Genomic DNA, 18,541 nt, shown 5'->3' with positions numbered 1-18,541 from the left:
AAATGCTCTCATAAAAAGTGTTGAAGCGCTCTCGTGACCACAACTGAAAGGCTCTCATGGTCACTACTGAACACTCTCACTCACGATTAAAATGCTCTCAATGCTCACTAATGAAAAGCTCTCATGAGTACTACTGAATCACTCTCATGCACACTACTGAAATGCACTCATACACATTATTGAAGCGCTATCAAACACGTCCCCTGAACCACCCTCATGCACCCTACAGACATTTTTATTTGAATATACTGTATTATAATAGGACATTTTAGTATGACCTTGTGAGCGGATTTCAATTATGTGAGAGCTATTTCTTTCTTTTTTCCCCTTTTTTTCCCTTTTTTTTCCTTTTTCCTTTTTTTTTCTAAGAGCTCGGTATTGTTCATTCGGTCATCATCATTGCTCTTTTTTTTCTTTTTAATTTTAATGTGGGTGAGTATGTGCATGTGCGTGTGTACGTGTGTGTGCATGTGTGCGTGTGAGTGTGTACTCATTAGTTCAGCTAAAACCTATTATAATCCCATACCCTTCACCTAAACCGAATACTTCAGAATCCAGCTAGAGTCGTGAGGTTGTCAGGAGTCCCGAGGAAGGATCAAAGAAAAGAAAGGAAAGTGAAATCCAGCACCGACCAGACATTACCTACTACCCACCGGGTTACCAACCAGAGTCTTCCACCAACCCCAGAAACATCTTAATTCCAACAAATTAGGGAGACCTCAAGAGACCAAAGGAGAGACTGAGGAAAGGAAGGAAGGATAGATGAAGCAGAGTGAGATCCACAGACATCAGCCTCCACCGATTCAACGACCAGAGGAAGAAGCAGATTGTGTTTGAATTTTGATAGATGCTGGTGTGGTGGATCTGGCATGCATGAAAACCTCCACCAAAGAGGGGAACCGTCGACCCCGGCCAGGACAGAGCAAGCACAACACCTCAGGGCCCCCCAGGCCACGGCAGCGGCAAGGGACAACGCCCGGGCCCAGCAGGGGCCACCGGCCAGAAGGCAAACCAAGAAGCCAGGAGCGCCCAAAACACGGCCCGCGCCCCCCACCCAACGCAGCAGGACGGGGCACGGCAGGCCAGCCAGGCACCCCACCGGCCCACAGCCCCCGCTCCCCCCACGCCCCATCCACCCCCGCCATCCACCACGACCCAGCCCCCAGGTCCCCAAACCCCCAGACACCCCCCACCCCCAGCCACCCGTAAGCCCCCCAGATACTGGGGCCCGCCCAAGGTGCCAGGAGGCCCACCGCAGCGGGGCAGGCACAGCAACCCCAAACCCCCAGCCCGGCCCCTGGAGTCCCGAGACCCGGGCCATGGATGGAGCCCCCGGCCCAGGGGAGGGGGAGGAAGGCGGACAGTGGAGGGGGAAGAGACGGGGGAAGGAGACGACAAGAAGGGCAAGGGGCAGCGGCAGGGCCGCAGAGAGAGGGGGAGAGGAGGAGGAAGGGTGACGAGGGAGAAGGGACAGGGAGGCGGAGGACAGGCGGGGAGAGGCAAGGAGGGAGGGGAGAGGGTACCACGGGGCACCCCGGAGGCCTACAGGCCCCGAACCGCGTCGCCGGGCCCGGTGCGACGGACCGCGACGGACTGCGCCGGGGCGGCGCCGCCCCGGACACCAGGGAGAGCACCGCAATGCAGCACCCCCCAAGAGACCCAGGGAACGGCCAAGACGCAGCCGCCACCCAGCAGCCAACAGAGGGGCAGAGCCGCCCACGCTCAGCCAGGGGGGACAGCACCTATAGAGCTATAACCTATAGTGAGAGCTATTCCTGAATTATGTCCCTGCCAGGCCCTCATATTTGTAGACATTCTCTTTACAGATGGCGAGTTGAAAGCCGCCGTAGTCTTGCCTGACCACGTTTGCGTGGACCGTCATATAGCGTAATTAGCGTCCTGAGTTATTTATAGCTGGCTGTGGAATTGCCAGGCGGGCCGCGGGCCTGATTAAGCCACACGCCAATCAATTATTTATGGCTTCCTGCAGGAGAGGAGCTTGTCCTCTTTTGTATGCAGCACCATGGAAACACAACAGGAAGCGCAAAAGCCCATGGAGAGGAAGTATTCCCTACGTCGGAATCAGCTGTGCCGTCGTCGTCACCCAACAACGGCACACTAATGGAAAGCATCCTTGTATTACAAGCTGTTTAATCTCTAGATTTCACAGAAAACTCGAGGATAAAATTTGATTATTCCCAGTTGGGCAAATCAAGTACTTTTAATTTATTCACTCCTTTTAGATGATAATAAACAAACAGGGTTGTAAAGGTCTTGAAAATGTCGATTTTGCACCTCATAATTGTTTGGAGATCCTCAAGAGAGCCCAAGCAGTGTGTCCAGGATGAATTAAAGCATTGTCCTGTCATAGTGAGACAATAGCCTGTCAATCAGCCACTCATACATATAATTTTTTTCCTAGCCATCAGAAAGTCCTCTGTTATTAAACAATGTGAGGTGAATTAAAATCTCACTTAATTAACAATCCTTGGAAAACGAAGTGGCTCCCTCAGTGCAATTTCTATTTATTATTCAACAACATTCTCGTTGCAATCAACTTCTAGTATGGAATAAACAAAGCTGCCCTAAAGGTTTCCATAAATTCTGCGAGCGTAGTGACATCACACAAGTCCCACGTGTGTGCGTCTATTTTACCACTTCCTCTCTCTCCTTTTCTCACTTTGCCTTTGCACATTTTGACTCTGCCAACGACGCGTTCAATCGCGACAGTTGCACGGAGAGCACATCTGTTTACTTAGAGACTGGTCGGTCCCAGCAGGGCCTCGTGGCTGGCGCTCGCCCAACGCGCGCCCAACGCGCGCGACTGTGTGTGTTTGCAGTCCAGTCGTCACATTCTCGTTTTGAGACTGAGATGACACGCACAAAGAATTCAGCAGCGCACCTGCAAAAACACAACCCGAGTCGTCCAGAGCATAAAATAATAAAATCTCATCAACGCTACAACACACATTTATTGTGACTGTTGAATGTTTAGTTTATAGACAGTATATATAGATATATGGAGTGAGTATGTGTATATGTGTGTGTGTTCTCCTCTCCAAGGACAAATGTAATCGTCGCCGCAGCGAGAAGCAGAGAAAGCTGCGGATTGTGTCAAAAGGTTTGAAATTGCAATTACACAAGAAATAGCAGCAAGAGTAAGAAATGTCCTTCAGTCACTAACATGCTCCCATTTGATTTTAGAGTACACATTTCATCTTGTCATTGTCAATGTCATGTAGTTCCCACATTTGAAAAAATGCTAGTTTCCTGTCCGTCGTTGGCTAGAATAAAAGACAGGGACGAGCATGCACTCAACCCTACATTTTTGTTATGTGGCTTGAAGTTTTTCATCTTGATGTAGTCACCAAAACAACACTAAATGAGAATTTACCATCAAACGTCTTTTTCATTGTATTAAGAAGATGCTGTGTTTCTGTGCATATTTACAAGGGCACTTTGCTTGGAAATGGAATGTTTATTGTTCATATTCCTTTACTCAACATGAGACCCTTTAAGTCAAGGTGGGCAGGACTCCTAAAGGTTTTGGAGGTTTCCCTCTTCCAACACAAGCTGATTCCAATCAACAAGATCGTTATCAGGCTTGTACAGAGCTTGCTGATGAGTTCATCAAATATCAGCTGCATTGGAGGGACACATCCAAAACCTGCAGGACTCCGGCCCTCGAGGACCAAGTTTGCCCATCCCTGCTTTAAGGTGAATTCAGATATTTGTTTGCTATTACACATAATTGTTGAAAGCATGTTAAGACTGGGAACGGCGCTGTTCTGAATTGTGGAGAAACAGAGTGCCTCGTTGACAGCTTTGTGTGCACACCTCGATTTGAGTGCCACGTTGCAGCTTAGAAAAGCCCCACAATGCTTTCAGTGAAAATATTTTCACTGTTCTTACCCGTTATGTGTTGCCACAAGGAAGATGTTAGACCAAATAGCATAGTCAAATTTACAAGACATAATTATTTTCACTTTCCAATGACCTATCAACAGTCGTATTGAGTCAGACAGAAAATATCTTGACTTCTCTTGTTTTCTCTTTTTTTTTATTCTCAGCCTCAATACCGCTGCAGGGAAGTGATGTTTGCATATTTGTCTTTTGGCAAACAACTACAGTTCGTTGCATTCTAATGAAGCCGAATATGCACACTGTGACGACACAAAATAAACACAAAAAATAAACAGCAGCCTTCCTGCCTGCTGGTCCCAAGTCATGCCCTCATTTGCATGATCTCATTTTCATCATTCAGCCATCACAAAATAACATTAGCGGTCGTGTAACTTCATTAAACCATTCATATAGTCCCTCTATTTTCATTTGTGTTTCATTTGCATCACCCTCTCCATTTTTAGCCATCGAGCGCTAGTTAATCGATCAATAACCAACTGAAGAGCCGTAAACGACATTTGTGAGCTCCTCCGACTTTGCTGCCCAATTAAATGTGTGTCATAAAGACAGAAACCATAGCCATAGGAGCATTAGTTGGTCAGCTGAACACCGCAAATGCAAATTTTTTTTTAAGTGGAAATTGGATAGGAAAAAAATCCCTCTGGGGGCTGAGTACGCATTTTCTGCTCAGTGTGTTACTATTCTGTGTGTTCCTTTTCTGTCCAGCCCCGAAGCCCTATGAATGTCCTGGCTTCTGTTGCTTCAAATGGCCTCGCAGCCCAATTAGATGCTCACTCACAGATGCACACACACATGTATACTGCATTCAAGACACAATGTGAACCCGCTCGCCATTCATTGTTCTACATGAATAAGCCGGCCGGCCATTATGGACTCATCTTGTGAAGCCTTCCGAGAGGCGATGGGAGCTGCTCATTGCCTTGGAAACGGCAGGCTGGGCAGCAGAGGGAACGGGGCTCTCCGGAGGAATGATGTTATCACTGCGCCCGAGTCAGCTTAGGACAGACCCCTGCAGGCCTCCTGTCCTATGTGCTCACTCATCATAGGACAAGAATGTGGAACGGAATTCATGGGATGCGAGGCATCGATTGTGTAATCTCACCATCATCTTGTGTGTCGTAGTAACATGTGTCGCTATTTCAGTCTATTTACATTTGCAGTAATCACAACTGCATTTAATTCAGTGCCGTGGACGTTTATGTTCGTCAACTGGAATCCAACTGCCAGCAACAAATATTATTCGTCTATTATATAATAATAATAATAATAATAATTAGTCTATAATATATATATATGAAAAATTTAAAAAAAGGAGAGCAATGATGATGACATTTCAAATCGGTAAAATTACCGAATGAACAATACTGAGCTCTCCGGGAAAAAAAAGGAAAAAATAAAATAAATAAATATATATATATATATATATATATATATATATATATATATATATATATATATATATATATTATTCGTCAAGCATGTTTTCAACAAACATGCGTGCAAGAAAGTCTCGCCTGGCTTGTTTGTGAAATTCACGTTCGTCAACCATTGTAATGACAAACAGATCCCTGTCGATGCGTCAATGCATCACTTTGGATTTGAGATCGGCACAGCTTTTGAGGAGAACAAGATTAGTTGGGGAATGTCGGATTGCTACGTCAATTATGAGGGAGAGAATTGCCATCGTCTCGGACGTCGGACACCTCAACATCGAAAAGAGTGTTATAGGTGTAAACAACGAATGGGTTGCGGTGAGAAGTAGGAATTTTAATCGTGAGAAAAGATGACAGTTAATGGAGTGAATGGTGAGCGGCACTCAAGCCATTTGCGCGTTTCTTAGTTGTTGCTGATTTTCTCTACCTTTTGGGGCAGAAGTTGGTGTTTTGGATGAACCAACCCATGTTGTGCTTAAGATTACTAAAAAATGGAAACAGCTAGAAACTAACTTGGGGGGTTTCCCAGTGAAAGAAGAGTCTATTCTGTTTTTTGCACTAATATGATCCCAGAACACGATAATCTGTGGGTTCATGAAATATCGGACAAAATTATCTAAACTAACTCTTAGATTATTTGAACTCATTTGCTTACCAAAACAGCAGCACCAAAGCCCAGAGGCATTAGTCCCGATAAATAACCCCCCTCCCCCTTCTATCTGCACTTGAATAAATAACCAACTCAGGCTACACAAAATAATCATGTTGCTGTTTCTTTAGTCCCTCCAATCTTCCACAAACTCTCAATTATTGCCCCTATTGATTTTGAAGGCTGAACTTTGATCGCAAATATCTCCATTGAGCCGTTCCTTAAAATCAATACGGTTTTCGACACGGGCTAAGGCCGAGTCCCTAATAGTTCCTCTGTCCAAAGATGGCCGATATGTGCTGGAATGCTAATGAGGTGCGGGCATGTGTCTCTCGGTTATTTATAAAGTGATTTTGTGCTCAAGGGTACGTACAAGTCTTCACCCCCTATCTCCTTTCCACCATGTGACACACTCTTGACAACACATGTATACAGTATGATCAGGTGTGTGTGTGTGTGGGGTGGGGTGGGGTGGGCTGTAGGACCCCTTCATATTGTCCCCGCAGACTTGCTGTTTTGTTGCCATGGCAGATAATAAATGGAAGACACAGCACACTCTACTTCTTGGAACTGTCTAGTATGCTGATGGTGGGTACTTGGTGGAGAAGCTAAAAAGTATACACAAGCAAGAGTACTGATCCTTAGAAGTAGTAGTATGACTCAAATGTAAGTGAAAAAGAAAATCTATAATGGACTTGGACTTTATGTAGATAGAAAAAGAATGTAAAGAATTAAGCAGTTTGTGCATCATGGTTTAATACTGCAATCTAATTCATTACGCTGCTCCTTTTGGTATGCCCCCCTTTGCTACTGTGAGGCAGCATCATCAGTAATGCAATACACTGTACAGTACACTTGTGAGTAAATGTGTTGTATTCAAATATGTCTGCTGCTTCTAAAACCAGAGTTATTGATGCTAACTGTTAGCATAACAGTGGCATTTAGCATTGTTTTTTTTTTTAGCATTAAGCTAAGCGGACTTTTCCAAGGCATAGCTATGTTGTTTTAAATATTAGACATGTTGATTTGAATGGTTAAATGATTAATGAATTGCTCCGCCGTAGTCACTACCCGCTTGCTCCAGTGTGGTTATAAATACCAAGGCAGGGCGCACAAATGTCATTCTTGTGGCACAAGAGAGCATCCGTTCTAGGTTTGATACAATCAGCTAAGCCACACGCTGGCACGTCAGCTGGGTTAACCTCCTGGAAATAAAATAGGTCACTGTATTGAGATATTCGCCAACCACATCAGGCTGGATTACCACATGTCGCCAAAGCCCATGGGGATATGTGTACTATTAGGTATTGGAAATTAACTGGCGGATTTGGTGAAAATCTCCTCTTGCGTCTGGTGCGAGCAGTGTCTCATCATTGCACCGTCGCGTTATATTGTGTTTGGCGCCCCCGCTGTGCTTCTTTTGAGGGGTGTCTTTGTGATGTTTCACAGGCAACTCCTTTGTCAAAACTTTCAGTCTGGTGCTGATAAAATGATTCGGGTGAGCTCTAGTGCGTCATGCAGAATGAAACGTGGATTTCCTGCAAATGATTACAAAAGCACATACAGACTAATAGTGAGGTTGCCTACCTTTGTTTATCACCACCAAGGTGATTAGGTTTCATCTACATGCTTGTTTATGTCTAAAACAGGAAATGGAAATTCACCCCCCCCCCCCCCACCATCTCTGTATTCCCATCAATAAAAAAATAACACAACGTGTGATTTGCAGTTTTTAAAACAACTTTCATGAGGAGGAGTCAAGGGAGTGCTTTAATGCAGATTATTTTGATTTCAGATAACTCGTTTTGCCATTTTGAACAGAAATGTGGGATTTCAAATTGGATTAAACTTTTCAAACACAAATCTCAAGAAATCAACCAAAGAAGTCTTTGTTGTTATTTCATTACAGAACCAGACATCTTAAAGTAAATAATTTTCTTCAGAAAACAGACAACTTTCACATAGAATGACACTGAAATGATAATTGTTATGCTTTTCAACAAAAAATTCCTATCAGATGAGTGTACTACAACTCCGGCCCATTTAAGTTATCCCTTTAGTTGACTTCTTCGCACTGCACACTGTCATGTTTCACTTCAAATTCATATTACAAAATGTCATGTAACACATCCATATGTCCTAGAACTCTACGATAGCTTAACCTTGTCATGGCTTGTGCTGATGTACAATCCATCCGCAATTCCTCCCCTCCATGGCTACGGACAATTCATGTCGCAAACGATGAGTCATCAATCACTGTCAGCAATCAAAGATCCAATCAGAGGAACCTTGCCAAGCTCCCGTCTGCATCGACTGATAGAAACATTTTTCATTTGACTGTATCCACACGCCTCAAGACGTCACCATTTCAATCTGCGCGGATGGAATGGACCGGTTTAATGTGGTGACCTTGGAACACGTTGACAAAAGTTGGGGGCGTAAACATCCCGTCATTAGAATGCAACATTATTTTGCTGTAATCTCATCCCGCAAGTGAGAGGCTGTGAGGGAGTGCATGCTTCCAGGCTCAGCAACACAAAATGTGCAAAAGCAAAGGTGTCAAATGGAAGAGAGTGAGATGTTGCAGCATTATCCGTGGCACAGTCAGCTTTGGACAAAAGTCTTGTTTGTGTGTGTGTGTTTAATTGTTGCACGGACGCTTAAGAAAAACCTACAAACAATGGACAAAATCTGCAAGTGAGCGTGTTATATGTCTTTTAGAAGCACATTTCATTGTAAAAAAATAAGTGTCTGAAATTAACTCTTTATTGATGAGTTTCAGTGAGGAAAAAAAAACATCGAACAATATAGCTATATAGTGATAGGCAGCGTGTTGTTTGGCGTGGCTTTATTTTTGTCTACGTCTTCGCTAAATGTTGTCAATGAGTGCCACATTGTAGCAGTGTTTTAGTAAGCAACCCATGAATGACATTCCCCCCATGGCAATCACTCTGTACCCACACTTGACTGATTCATCCCCTCGCGCGATTATGATTACCATTCATTTTCTGGACAATTTGTCCATGTAATCACGCCGCAAATCCTTCCGACTCCAACACCTAAAGGTGCCTCAGCTCTTTTGCCCATTTGTGATGGTGCCACATAGAAATGAGAAGGCTTTAATTCGTGAACTGCGGGGGGGGGGGGATTCCCGGCCTAGCTTGCTTCTATGGTGATAAACACACATATTCTCACAGTCCATCAGGTGTGTGACTAAGCGTGCCGTTGTCAGCGTAACGGAGGATGAGACTGGATGGGTGCCGACGCCCACGCAAACACGCACAGAGGCCTCCCTGTTCCCCATCTGTCACCCGCTACTCAGCAGACCGCACTGTCACCTGTCAAAAGTGTTGCTCATTGATTGCAACTGTAAGGTGGGCCGCGTGGCTATTAGATTTCACACAACTGTTGGGTGTGTGCGTGTGTCAGGGGTTTTTGGCAATGGCAGCTGTTTGGACACAGGGCTCCCTTTGTGGCCAGCCAGCTGACTTTAAAGATCTCATCATGGATAGTTAATGGCCGCTTGTTGGATAAACGGTCTGGTGCTGGAAAGTGAAAGCTTTTTTTTTCTACAGAAGTTAACTTTAAAGGTGCAGTCAACCTTAATATTTCTTGACAATAATATGTTATATGTGACCTCACTAGTCTAAACATGACATTATGATTAATATTACATTTGTGGAATAAAAGTTAAGAAGCAAAATCCAGACATTTTTATCCATCTCAGGAGGCAGCCATTTTGCCACTCGCTGTCGACTGAAGTTGACATCAATGTTGCTCAGGTCTCAGTTAACAACCAATAATAGCTCAGCTTCAGAAAACAGGTGAGCTGGGATTGGCCGTTGCCTGAGACCTGAGCAACATTAATGTCATCTTTAGGCAAAATGGTCGCCCCCTGAGATGCATAAAAATGGCTGGATTTTTCTGCTAAAGTCTTATTCCACTAACACAATATTAACCAGAATACCATATTTAGACCAGTGGGGCTGCATAGAACATATTGTCACACACAAAAAAATTGGGTTGACTTCCCCTTTAAAGTTGAATGGAAATTGGACTGCAAATCTCTCCGAAATATGAACTGACTCTGTTTAACAGTCAGCAGTCCCCACATATAACAAAGGCTGTGAGAAGCCATATTTAACTGCACACTGCTCATGTCATGATAGCTTCTTTTCTGTCCTTGGTCCAGCGTTTGATCTTTTTGAAGAAAACCTCCAACGTTGCTCATTCCAAGGATCAGGGTCATGATTGAGTTTGCATCCATGACTGTGGGGAGTATAGAATAGAATGACATCAAAGCATTCTGATTGGCTACTCCATGCTCTGATCTTGCTGCAGTGCAGCAACATTCTTGCTTTTCAGTCCTTGATTTCAAGTCAACATTTTTATGTAAAAAAGCAGGATTGATTTGAGCAATAGCTCATCGTGAGGATCTTGGTCTTTGCATGTGTTTGCATTCATGGCTATCTGCTATCTGATTGGAGGTTGAGTCGATGCCATAATGTCACAATGTCCAAAATTCCAAGACTGATGATCTCAATAGCTAACGATGATGCACCAACTGGGGACTGTTGATTCTAGCTAATTAGATCACAGAACAACATTAGCGTGAACGCTGATGCGACTTGACACGAGGTTGTAAAACCCGAGCCTGCCCTTCCTTTACCGCAGTGTAGCAGCTTGTTGACACTTTGTGTATTGCTTTATTAGAACACCTCCATGTTTGTTTGTGTCCAGGCTGGCGTCATGTTCTGCGAGAAAAGCTTGACAACAGGAGAAAAAGGAGGAGGAAAAGGAGATGGCGAAGCTGTGAGCAGTCTCCATGTCCCGCCGCATCCTCAGGTTACTCACTGGTCTCATCCATTATTACTGGGCCTCATCCATAATGGATGTTGCCGGTACAATGCCACCGAGTGACGCTCCCGGCCGGCTCAGGCTGGACGCTGGCTTTAGCACCCTGGAGCGGCGCAAGGTTGTGACCTACATAAACAAGGAAAATTGACATAGTGACAAAAATGATCGCATTTATTATTCTGACTTTACTGTTTTGCAAAATAAGGCCTTGAACTGTCTGCTTGCGGTCTTGCTGCACATCCAACATGAATATCCAGATAACAAAATTCATGACGGCTTGCAGACTTATGTTCTGTACTCCCCTCTCTTCTTTTCCCTTTTTTAGCAAGACGCTACTGCTCTGAGGAATGTATTCTGTCGCTCGCACCCTCCCGTTTGTGTTTGACGCGCAACTGTTTGACACCGGGAAATAAAACAGAAGATTGGGCCTGAAGCACATCACCAATCTTGGCCAACCAAACCTTGAAGACCCGAGGCGCTGACATTTTCATCATGCCATCCGAGTGAGACACGTGTCGCCAAATAGATAGGTTGTAAATCCTCCACTCGGGTTCTGGTGCCCCTGCAACAGCGCAGTATTAGGGCGAGCTCCCCAGCGTGAGCTCACACTTGCCATGACTTATTTGGACTCCTCTGGGTGGTTCTAGCCTAAAGTAGGCTAGCCATTAAACTGGGCTACCGATGATAATCACGCGGTCTGCTCTCTGTGGACTTGGGCCGACGTGTCACATGACCCGCAAGCCTCGGAAAACTCCTCAAGCGCGCGTCACGTGACACACTAAACGGGCGGAGAGTTTCCATAAAGCATCTCAGTAGAAAATAGATGACGGCGGAGGAAAATTGCATGTTAAAAGTCAAGGGTTCATGTGTTTATGAGTGTGTTTGAAAGAACTTCCCACTGTCTTTTTATACACTATATGGACAAAAGTATTGGGACGCTCGGCCACTTCACCAGTGGGACTTGTTTTGTAGGAACAGAAACTTTGAATTTACTCTCCAAAATGTCTTGTTAGATGACATATAAAGATTCATCATGGGCGCATAATTGATTAATTGATTAATTACGAGGTGTATGTAGTCCATCTGTGATGACTGAATTCTAAATCTTTCATTTTGGACAGACCAGTGTGGAGGTAGAAGAAGCATGTCCCGATGTTTTTGCTCCAGCTAAGAGAGTTTCCCCCACACAGACCAAATGGGTAATTGACACACACACACACACACGCATGCAGAGGTCATTACATTACCACTAAGCGTCTCCATAAGCATCTCCATAAACCCATGCAGGCATATCTGACATATCCATCTGCTACACTAGGATCATGCTGAATTCCCCCTCCCTTGCCTTCCCCTCCCCCTCCCCCATCTCTCTCTCTAAATCGGGGTTAGGGGTGTGTCAGCGGTAGTGGTGACGGAACATTGTGTAATGACGGGGTTGTTCCTGATGTTTTTCACCAGCATATACGTGTCTTTTATTGGGCCTGAATGGAATAGTGTTGCCCACTTAACCCTGTCCTCTACCATCATTACATTATGATGATCATTAGTACTGCTTTACACGAAATGTGTTTTACAGTCCATTTTTCTGTCAACGCGACCAAACCCACAAAATACAGTTCTATATTATTTTTATTGAACCAAAAAAACATGGCAAATTTGTCAAGGGGAAGCAGCAGGTGACAGTTGAGTTGGTTTCGGCGGCGGGTCTAAGAGACAAACAAAGTGTGTGAATCCAGTCTCGAGGCTGAAGTTGAGATGTATATTTATGTTTAGAGTGTACTCGCTCGTCAACCCCAACCCCCCCCCCCCCCCCCCCCAAGCAACATATGCCCTGCCTCACTCTTCTTCTCAGTGTCCTCCCAGGGGGAAAGTACCCCCCCCCCCCCCCACACACACACACACATGCGAAAGAAATGGAGTGTAAAGGGCGCCAAGTTCCCATTGGATCTGCCCTCGTCTTTGCCATCTGTGCCCGATCCAGGCCAGGCTAGACCACACAGAGGGGAAAAACTCAACTCTCTCCAACTCTCTGAAGGTTCTAATTAATTGGACATTAATTGATCCGCAGCCTGTTCCAGCAAACACAATGCTTCTTAATTGCCTCCAATTTAGCCAAAGTCCCCTTAGCCAGAGGCGAATGTTCCTTTCCGCTCTCATTTATTCGTGCTCCAAACACCTTTCACCGTCCTAATGCGCCACTTGATATTTTGGTCTTGTGTGTTTTTCTATGATCTTTTCCACTTTGGCTTCTCCTCAGCTCTAAATGCAGGATCTCAGGTGGTTTCTCAGCCATCTTTTGAGCTATTAAGTCTATTTACGTGCCCCAGATTCTTGCCGCTGTGTCCAAGGTTCACTGCAGCCCGCCGTGCTGTAAATACGCAGGCTATTGACGGAAAACAGAAGGTGGAAAACATGTCCGCAACCAAACTGCGCCAACACCCTTCTATGGTACTTCTGTGCCGCCCCACACACTCACTCAGACTTTTATACGCCCTATATAGTCTCTCACCCACACATGCACTTATTAGGCGGGGTGGGTCACTTTCTCCTGACACTTTGCACTTGTAGTGACTTATTGTGTGCGAGTGGAAACTTGGCCAGGTTGTTTCAGTTGCTGCTGTTAGGCTGCATGACCCTGAACAAAATTGAATGATTGCGTTCAAAAACTGTAACAAAATTATACCGAATTGAATTTCTCATAGCCGAGCGAACACATCTGGAAAATGTGGAGAGTGGTTGAGATACATTATTGCACCATGTCAGGAGATGCAAACAGCCTATTGTTCTTTTTAAAATTCCTTTTTTGGGGGGGTCAAAAATGGTTAAAACTGTTGAGTTTAATAATTTGTTGTGTGACCACGCTTGAACAACAAAATTGCAACTCAAATCATCTTTCCCCATTCAAATGAATGGAAATACCTGTAATCCATTCCAGCCTCGCAAAAAAATCAATCATTTCATATGTTACAAAAACATACAGTAATGAGTCATATATGACTCGGATGTAATTAAGAAGCAGTTGCTATGTTTTTTGCTTCAGTTCAAGAAAATGGAGGCTGAAAAGGGGCATAGCACCGCCTATGGTGGTGGAGGAATAAATGCTTTTGGTCAATAATTAGATTTTGTTCATTGTCATGCCTATTTCCAGTCCACGCGCCTTTCACAATAACTCCTTGTCCGCTCCCGTCTCCATTTTTGTTTTTTTCCCTCTCTCTCGACAACTCTGGCCTTTGTCCCGGCGGACGCTCTGCCCCCGGCGGCTGCCATCGCGAGCGCCTGCAGTAAATTCCTGCGGCGGTTGGAAACACAAACATGGGTCGTTCGCGATAGAAGTGACGACACAAGCGCGGCTTTATGTGATGCGCTCACAAGCTCTCGCTTCACACATCTGTATCATGCATTCATTCTTATCTGACAGATGTTTTTTTTTTTTACCAGTCTGACACTTTTGCTAATTGTTTAATTGGAAACTCCATGAGAAGACGTATTGAGGGGGAAAATTGATTTACAGTTATTTTGGCAGGCTTGATGACATGTTGGCCCAAGTGAGGTGTTACAATTTGGTGTATTTCACAAACTGTAGAACACGATCAATAAAAACGACCCTAGATAGCATGTTTTCTGAACTTTCCTAACACATCATCAAGTGTGTGTCAAAAGTATGCGACACTTCTCCTCCCTCTTGAAAAGGAGGAAGCCCACAAAAGCCTTCCCCTCTCTGCCGTCCACCATGTGCCAATGTGCTGAGCCAGTGGAAAAAGCGACGTCCGTTGGAGCAACGGCGTCGTGTAGAAAGATCAGGTGACCTTGAGGAAACCAAATTCATACAGTGCTTGAGTAACAACAGCAACATTGTTATTTTCCGTTTGCTTGACCTAAAGGGGAACAGCATCTCCCCTCCAGTCAGCATGTAAAAATTTCTTTTTTTCTTTTTTTTTTTTGCTGATGAGCTGTGCTGTGTCATGCACTTTTTCCATCCCCTCTGAATGAGACATTGTTCCCAGCATGAATAGACGAAGCACTTGAATGTGGCCAGCTATTCGAACATGTGATAAGATCACTGCGACGTGTGGAAGTGATCACATCATCGAGTGCTCTAATCAGAATGGACTGTCACTGTCAAATGTATCTGAAAGAGACTAAATGACCCTAATTTATTACTGACTGGAAATATCTTCATAACAGCTATTATTGGGGAGGAAATAACATAGCCAATGGGAACTGGTATCGCTCAAGCAACCAGTCTCAGCCACCATTTTTTTTTAAACACATGTTGAGTTAAGACATTCGTTGAAACAATTATATATTATAAAAGGAAAACATTTGTTTTTTGCATTAAATAAAATCTAATGAATTAAAATAAATTTGTAACGCATTCCCTCCCAGCTATTTTCACTGAAGCAACGCCCTTCGCTCCCAGCTGTTTTACTGGATTTTGACTTATTTTGCAAGGTTCACAGAATATTGTGTTCTATTGCCAAAAAAACATGGAACCTACCAAAAGAAAGATTAGAGTCTCTCCTTTATCAGTAAAAAAGTATATTTGTATCTGTTTCTGTTTTGCAGCAATTAGCATTAGAATATAGCTAAGTTTCATCATTATTCACAAACCTGTTGAAAACACTGGGAAAAAGAGCTTGTTGCAACATGGCCCTGGATAATCTCTTGTACTCCGCCACTTGCTAGCCGTTTTGTAATAACTACCATTGCTTTAAGCAACCTATTCATGTCAGAAGCTGTATTAAAGCCTTCTTTATGCTCTAGCATTAAAAAAAACAAAAAAAACCATATAAATATGTTTTGGGGAGTGCAGGACAAAGTATTAAAAAACATATTTATACGTTTTTGGGTTTGAATGAGTTAAATTATTATTTAAAGATTTAATCAAATACAGTACATACTAATGTCAGTAGAGCTGACATTCTCTCATTGTGGCACTTGCTGTTCAACCTTTAATTATTAGTCAAGCTGGCTTGTTTTGTTTCATGCATGGAAGTTCTTCCCCAGCAATTAATGTTTTATATTGGGATGAACACGCACAGACTCAACCACAGCTAATTTGGTTTATCCTGAAAACCGCTACTTTCCACCACACTTTTATTTTTTAATCTGTGAAAGCGTTCAACATCCATCGTAGTCATTTTGGGGGAGTTTTTTAGGCGTGCCATCACACCGCCATGTGAGTCATGCAGTCAACTATGGTGACAATATATTAGCATGCACAGGACCTAATGACACTTGACATTTACTGTAGTTCACAAGATGCTCCAGAGCATGTGGCATGTTTCCACCGTGGAACTGAGTCAACATACAAAACAACAGCAGTGGGATAAATGACTGTTCTGTAAATAAATAAATAAATAAATTCCCTTTGACTTTTCCTTTTCTAAATCCGATTTTCATTCATATCAGCGACTGCAAATAAATCAAAACAAGACATATTTGTGTGGCCAGCCTGCAGTGGGTGTGAAGCGTGTAATAAATTTGAAGTGGAGATTTAGTGGTTTCATGGCAAGTTCTGCTGTATCAACACTTGGTTTCACATGCAATTTTGTCACATCTGCATCATTTAGACACGACTATGTTTGGTTTCATGAACATTAGAGGAAATAGTGTCATCGACAGTGAGGCTTTGCACTAAAGTCACACAGTAGACTATAAAATCCACAATAAACAGCCTTTATAAATTCCCCCTCGTTTCGCTTCCGCCATCTCTCTAACATGTGCGCACACTCGCAGCCAACACAACGAGGCACTCTAAAGCAGACATGCCAGCAGACTATCTGAAGAGAGGGTGCATTTTTAGGGTGTAGCTATCACTAGCTAGCTCTCTATCGCCACAACTAACTACAACGCAGTTATCAGTCTTTGCACATATTTTCAGCAATAATGTAATTAGAAACACATTTCTGAATTTACTAAACAGGTTTTAACCCACAAATGGCAAATTTACTTTTTTCCGTTTTTTCTTCTTTTTTCACAGACTGTTACTAGCATGCTGCGATTGCACAATCAAACTTGCATCAATCTAAACTCTTTTCGCCCTACTTGTGAGCTTCCTCTTCTTTTCTTACCAAATCCTCCTCCTCCTCCACCTGACCTACAAGTGACTCACAAGTTCCCATCAACAAAAGTTTCAAACTTGCACATCTCACCGGTCGTGTGCACAGTTGAACTTTCTCTGTTTGCTAAGCTGCCGTGTGTGCTGAATGCACTTCGAGGCGTTAATGATAATAATGATAATGATGTATTACACACTGAGGTTTGACCCCTCTCTGTTTATCATCTACCGACGTTAATGACTTTTTTTAAGATTTTATTTGCTTTCCTTTATGCCTGCATCTCGTCTCCGCAGTGTGCATATATCTGTACTGCACAATTGTAGGTTTCATCTCCTTGCAAATGCACTTGATGGGATTTGACACAATTCTCAAAGACTACCGGCATTGAATGCGAAGAGGAGGAAAAAAATGGCGCTACGTCATGGAAAGAATGACGTCAGGTTAGATTAGTGGCAAGGGGGGACGAGCTAAGAGTGGCCTAGGTGGAGTCACTCAACGCAGGCTGTCAAGAAAGAGAAAAAACCCCGATGCAGCACTGGTCAGGTGGTGTGAGTGCTTTGCGTTTGCTGCATCATAGGCTGCTGTGAACTCTTGAATAATCCCGTTATTATACAGAGACGAGAGAGCAACGAGGGACCACAGAAAGAGATGGGGGTGTCATGACGTAACCGTTTCCATAGGCGACTGATATGCGGGCTGAGCCAATGGGAATCCACACCATCGGACCGGGGCCCGCCCCCTTTTGACGCGCATCACGTGTCGCCGGTGGAGTTGTGGAAAAAGGTAACATGGCGAAGCAAGAGCGGTATCCACAAACAATTCCGCTTTCGTCCACACGCGGATTACACAAAAATAAGCGTCAATCATGACGCTAAATGTGCTTGAGTTTTTATCAATTGCCCAACTATGAGTAACCAATTGGGGTCAGTATTAAATGGATTACCTATTTGCATCCTAAATTCAAATATTTTTTCTACAGTTTTTTTTTTCTTTTTAATACATTTAGATCTAATCAATATGATGTCAGTCTGTGTTTTGTTCATCCTCACAGATTCAAAGTACGTGCACTTGATCATCCTCACAAGGTCAAAGTACGTGCACTCGATGACCATGTTTTGTTTGTTTGCTTTTAACCTCAAATTGGTTGATCAGAGCAGAAACGGTTGTATGAGCGAAATTGTTTAAAGGGTGATGTGTTTTATTTGAATCCTTCGTGTTTTCGGTATGCTATTCTATACATATACTTTCAGAACTAATCTAAATGGTGCTGCATGGCGCAACATTCTATTTTTGTAAAGTATTGATGGGTTTCTAACTTTCCATTATTATGACGTGATGGTGGTATGCGTGTGTGTGTGTGTGCGTGTGTATATATATATATATATATATATATATATATATATATATATATATATATATATATATATATATATATATATATATATATATATATATATAGGTATATATATATTACACATATCAACAGTAAGGTTATTCAAATGTTACTGCATCAATTTGAACGCCTGTAAAACGCGACTCTAAATTTTGCGTTCACTGGCTGCCTAAAGGTGGATTCATCTTCTCAGTTCACTACGCTACACACACTCTTTGGCTGT

The 18,541-nt window shown here is 43.4% G+C and overlaps 1 long non-coding RNA gene across 2 annotated transcripts in view; it reads left to right on the top strand.

Annotated features, from left to right (window-relative positions):
* LOC144035348 (uncharacterized) overlaps nt 1-12,199 on the top strand; it is a 51,246-nt gene extending 39,047 nt beyond the window's left edge. The window contains exons 6-7 of one of the 2 annotated variants that reach the window (XR_013288424.1): nt 10,747-10,851; nt 11,985-12,199. This is a non-coding gene — a long non-coding RNA (uncharacterized LOC144035348). Of the gene's footprint in view, nt 1-10,746; nt 10,852-11,188; nt 11,204-11,984 lie in introns of those variants that run through there. The other variant, XR_013288426.1, reaches the window with a different exon arrangement.
* The last annotated feature ends 6,342 nt before the right edge of the window (nt 12,200-18,541 follow it).

Source organism: Vanacampus margaritifer, chromosome 15 (genome assembly GCF_051991255.1).
Source record: "Vanacampus margaritifer isolate UIUO_Vmar chromosome 15, RoL_Vmar_1.0, whole genome shotgun sequence".
Classification (NCBI taxonomy): domain Eukaryota; kingdom Metazoa; phylum Chordata; class Actinopteri; order Syngnathiformes; family Syngnathidae; genus Vanacampus; species Vanacampus margaritifer.
The sequence above is the reverse complement of the archived record's forward strand: the minus strand, read 5'-3'. Positions and strand labels throughout refer to the sequence as shown.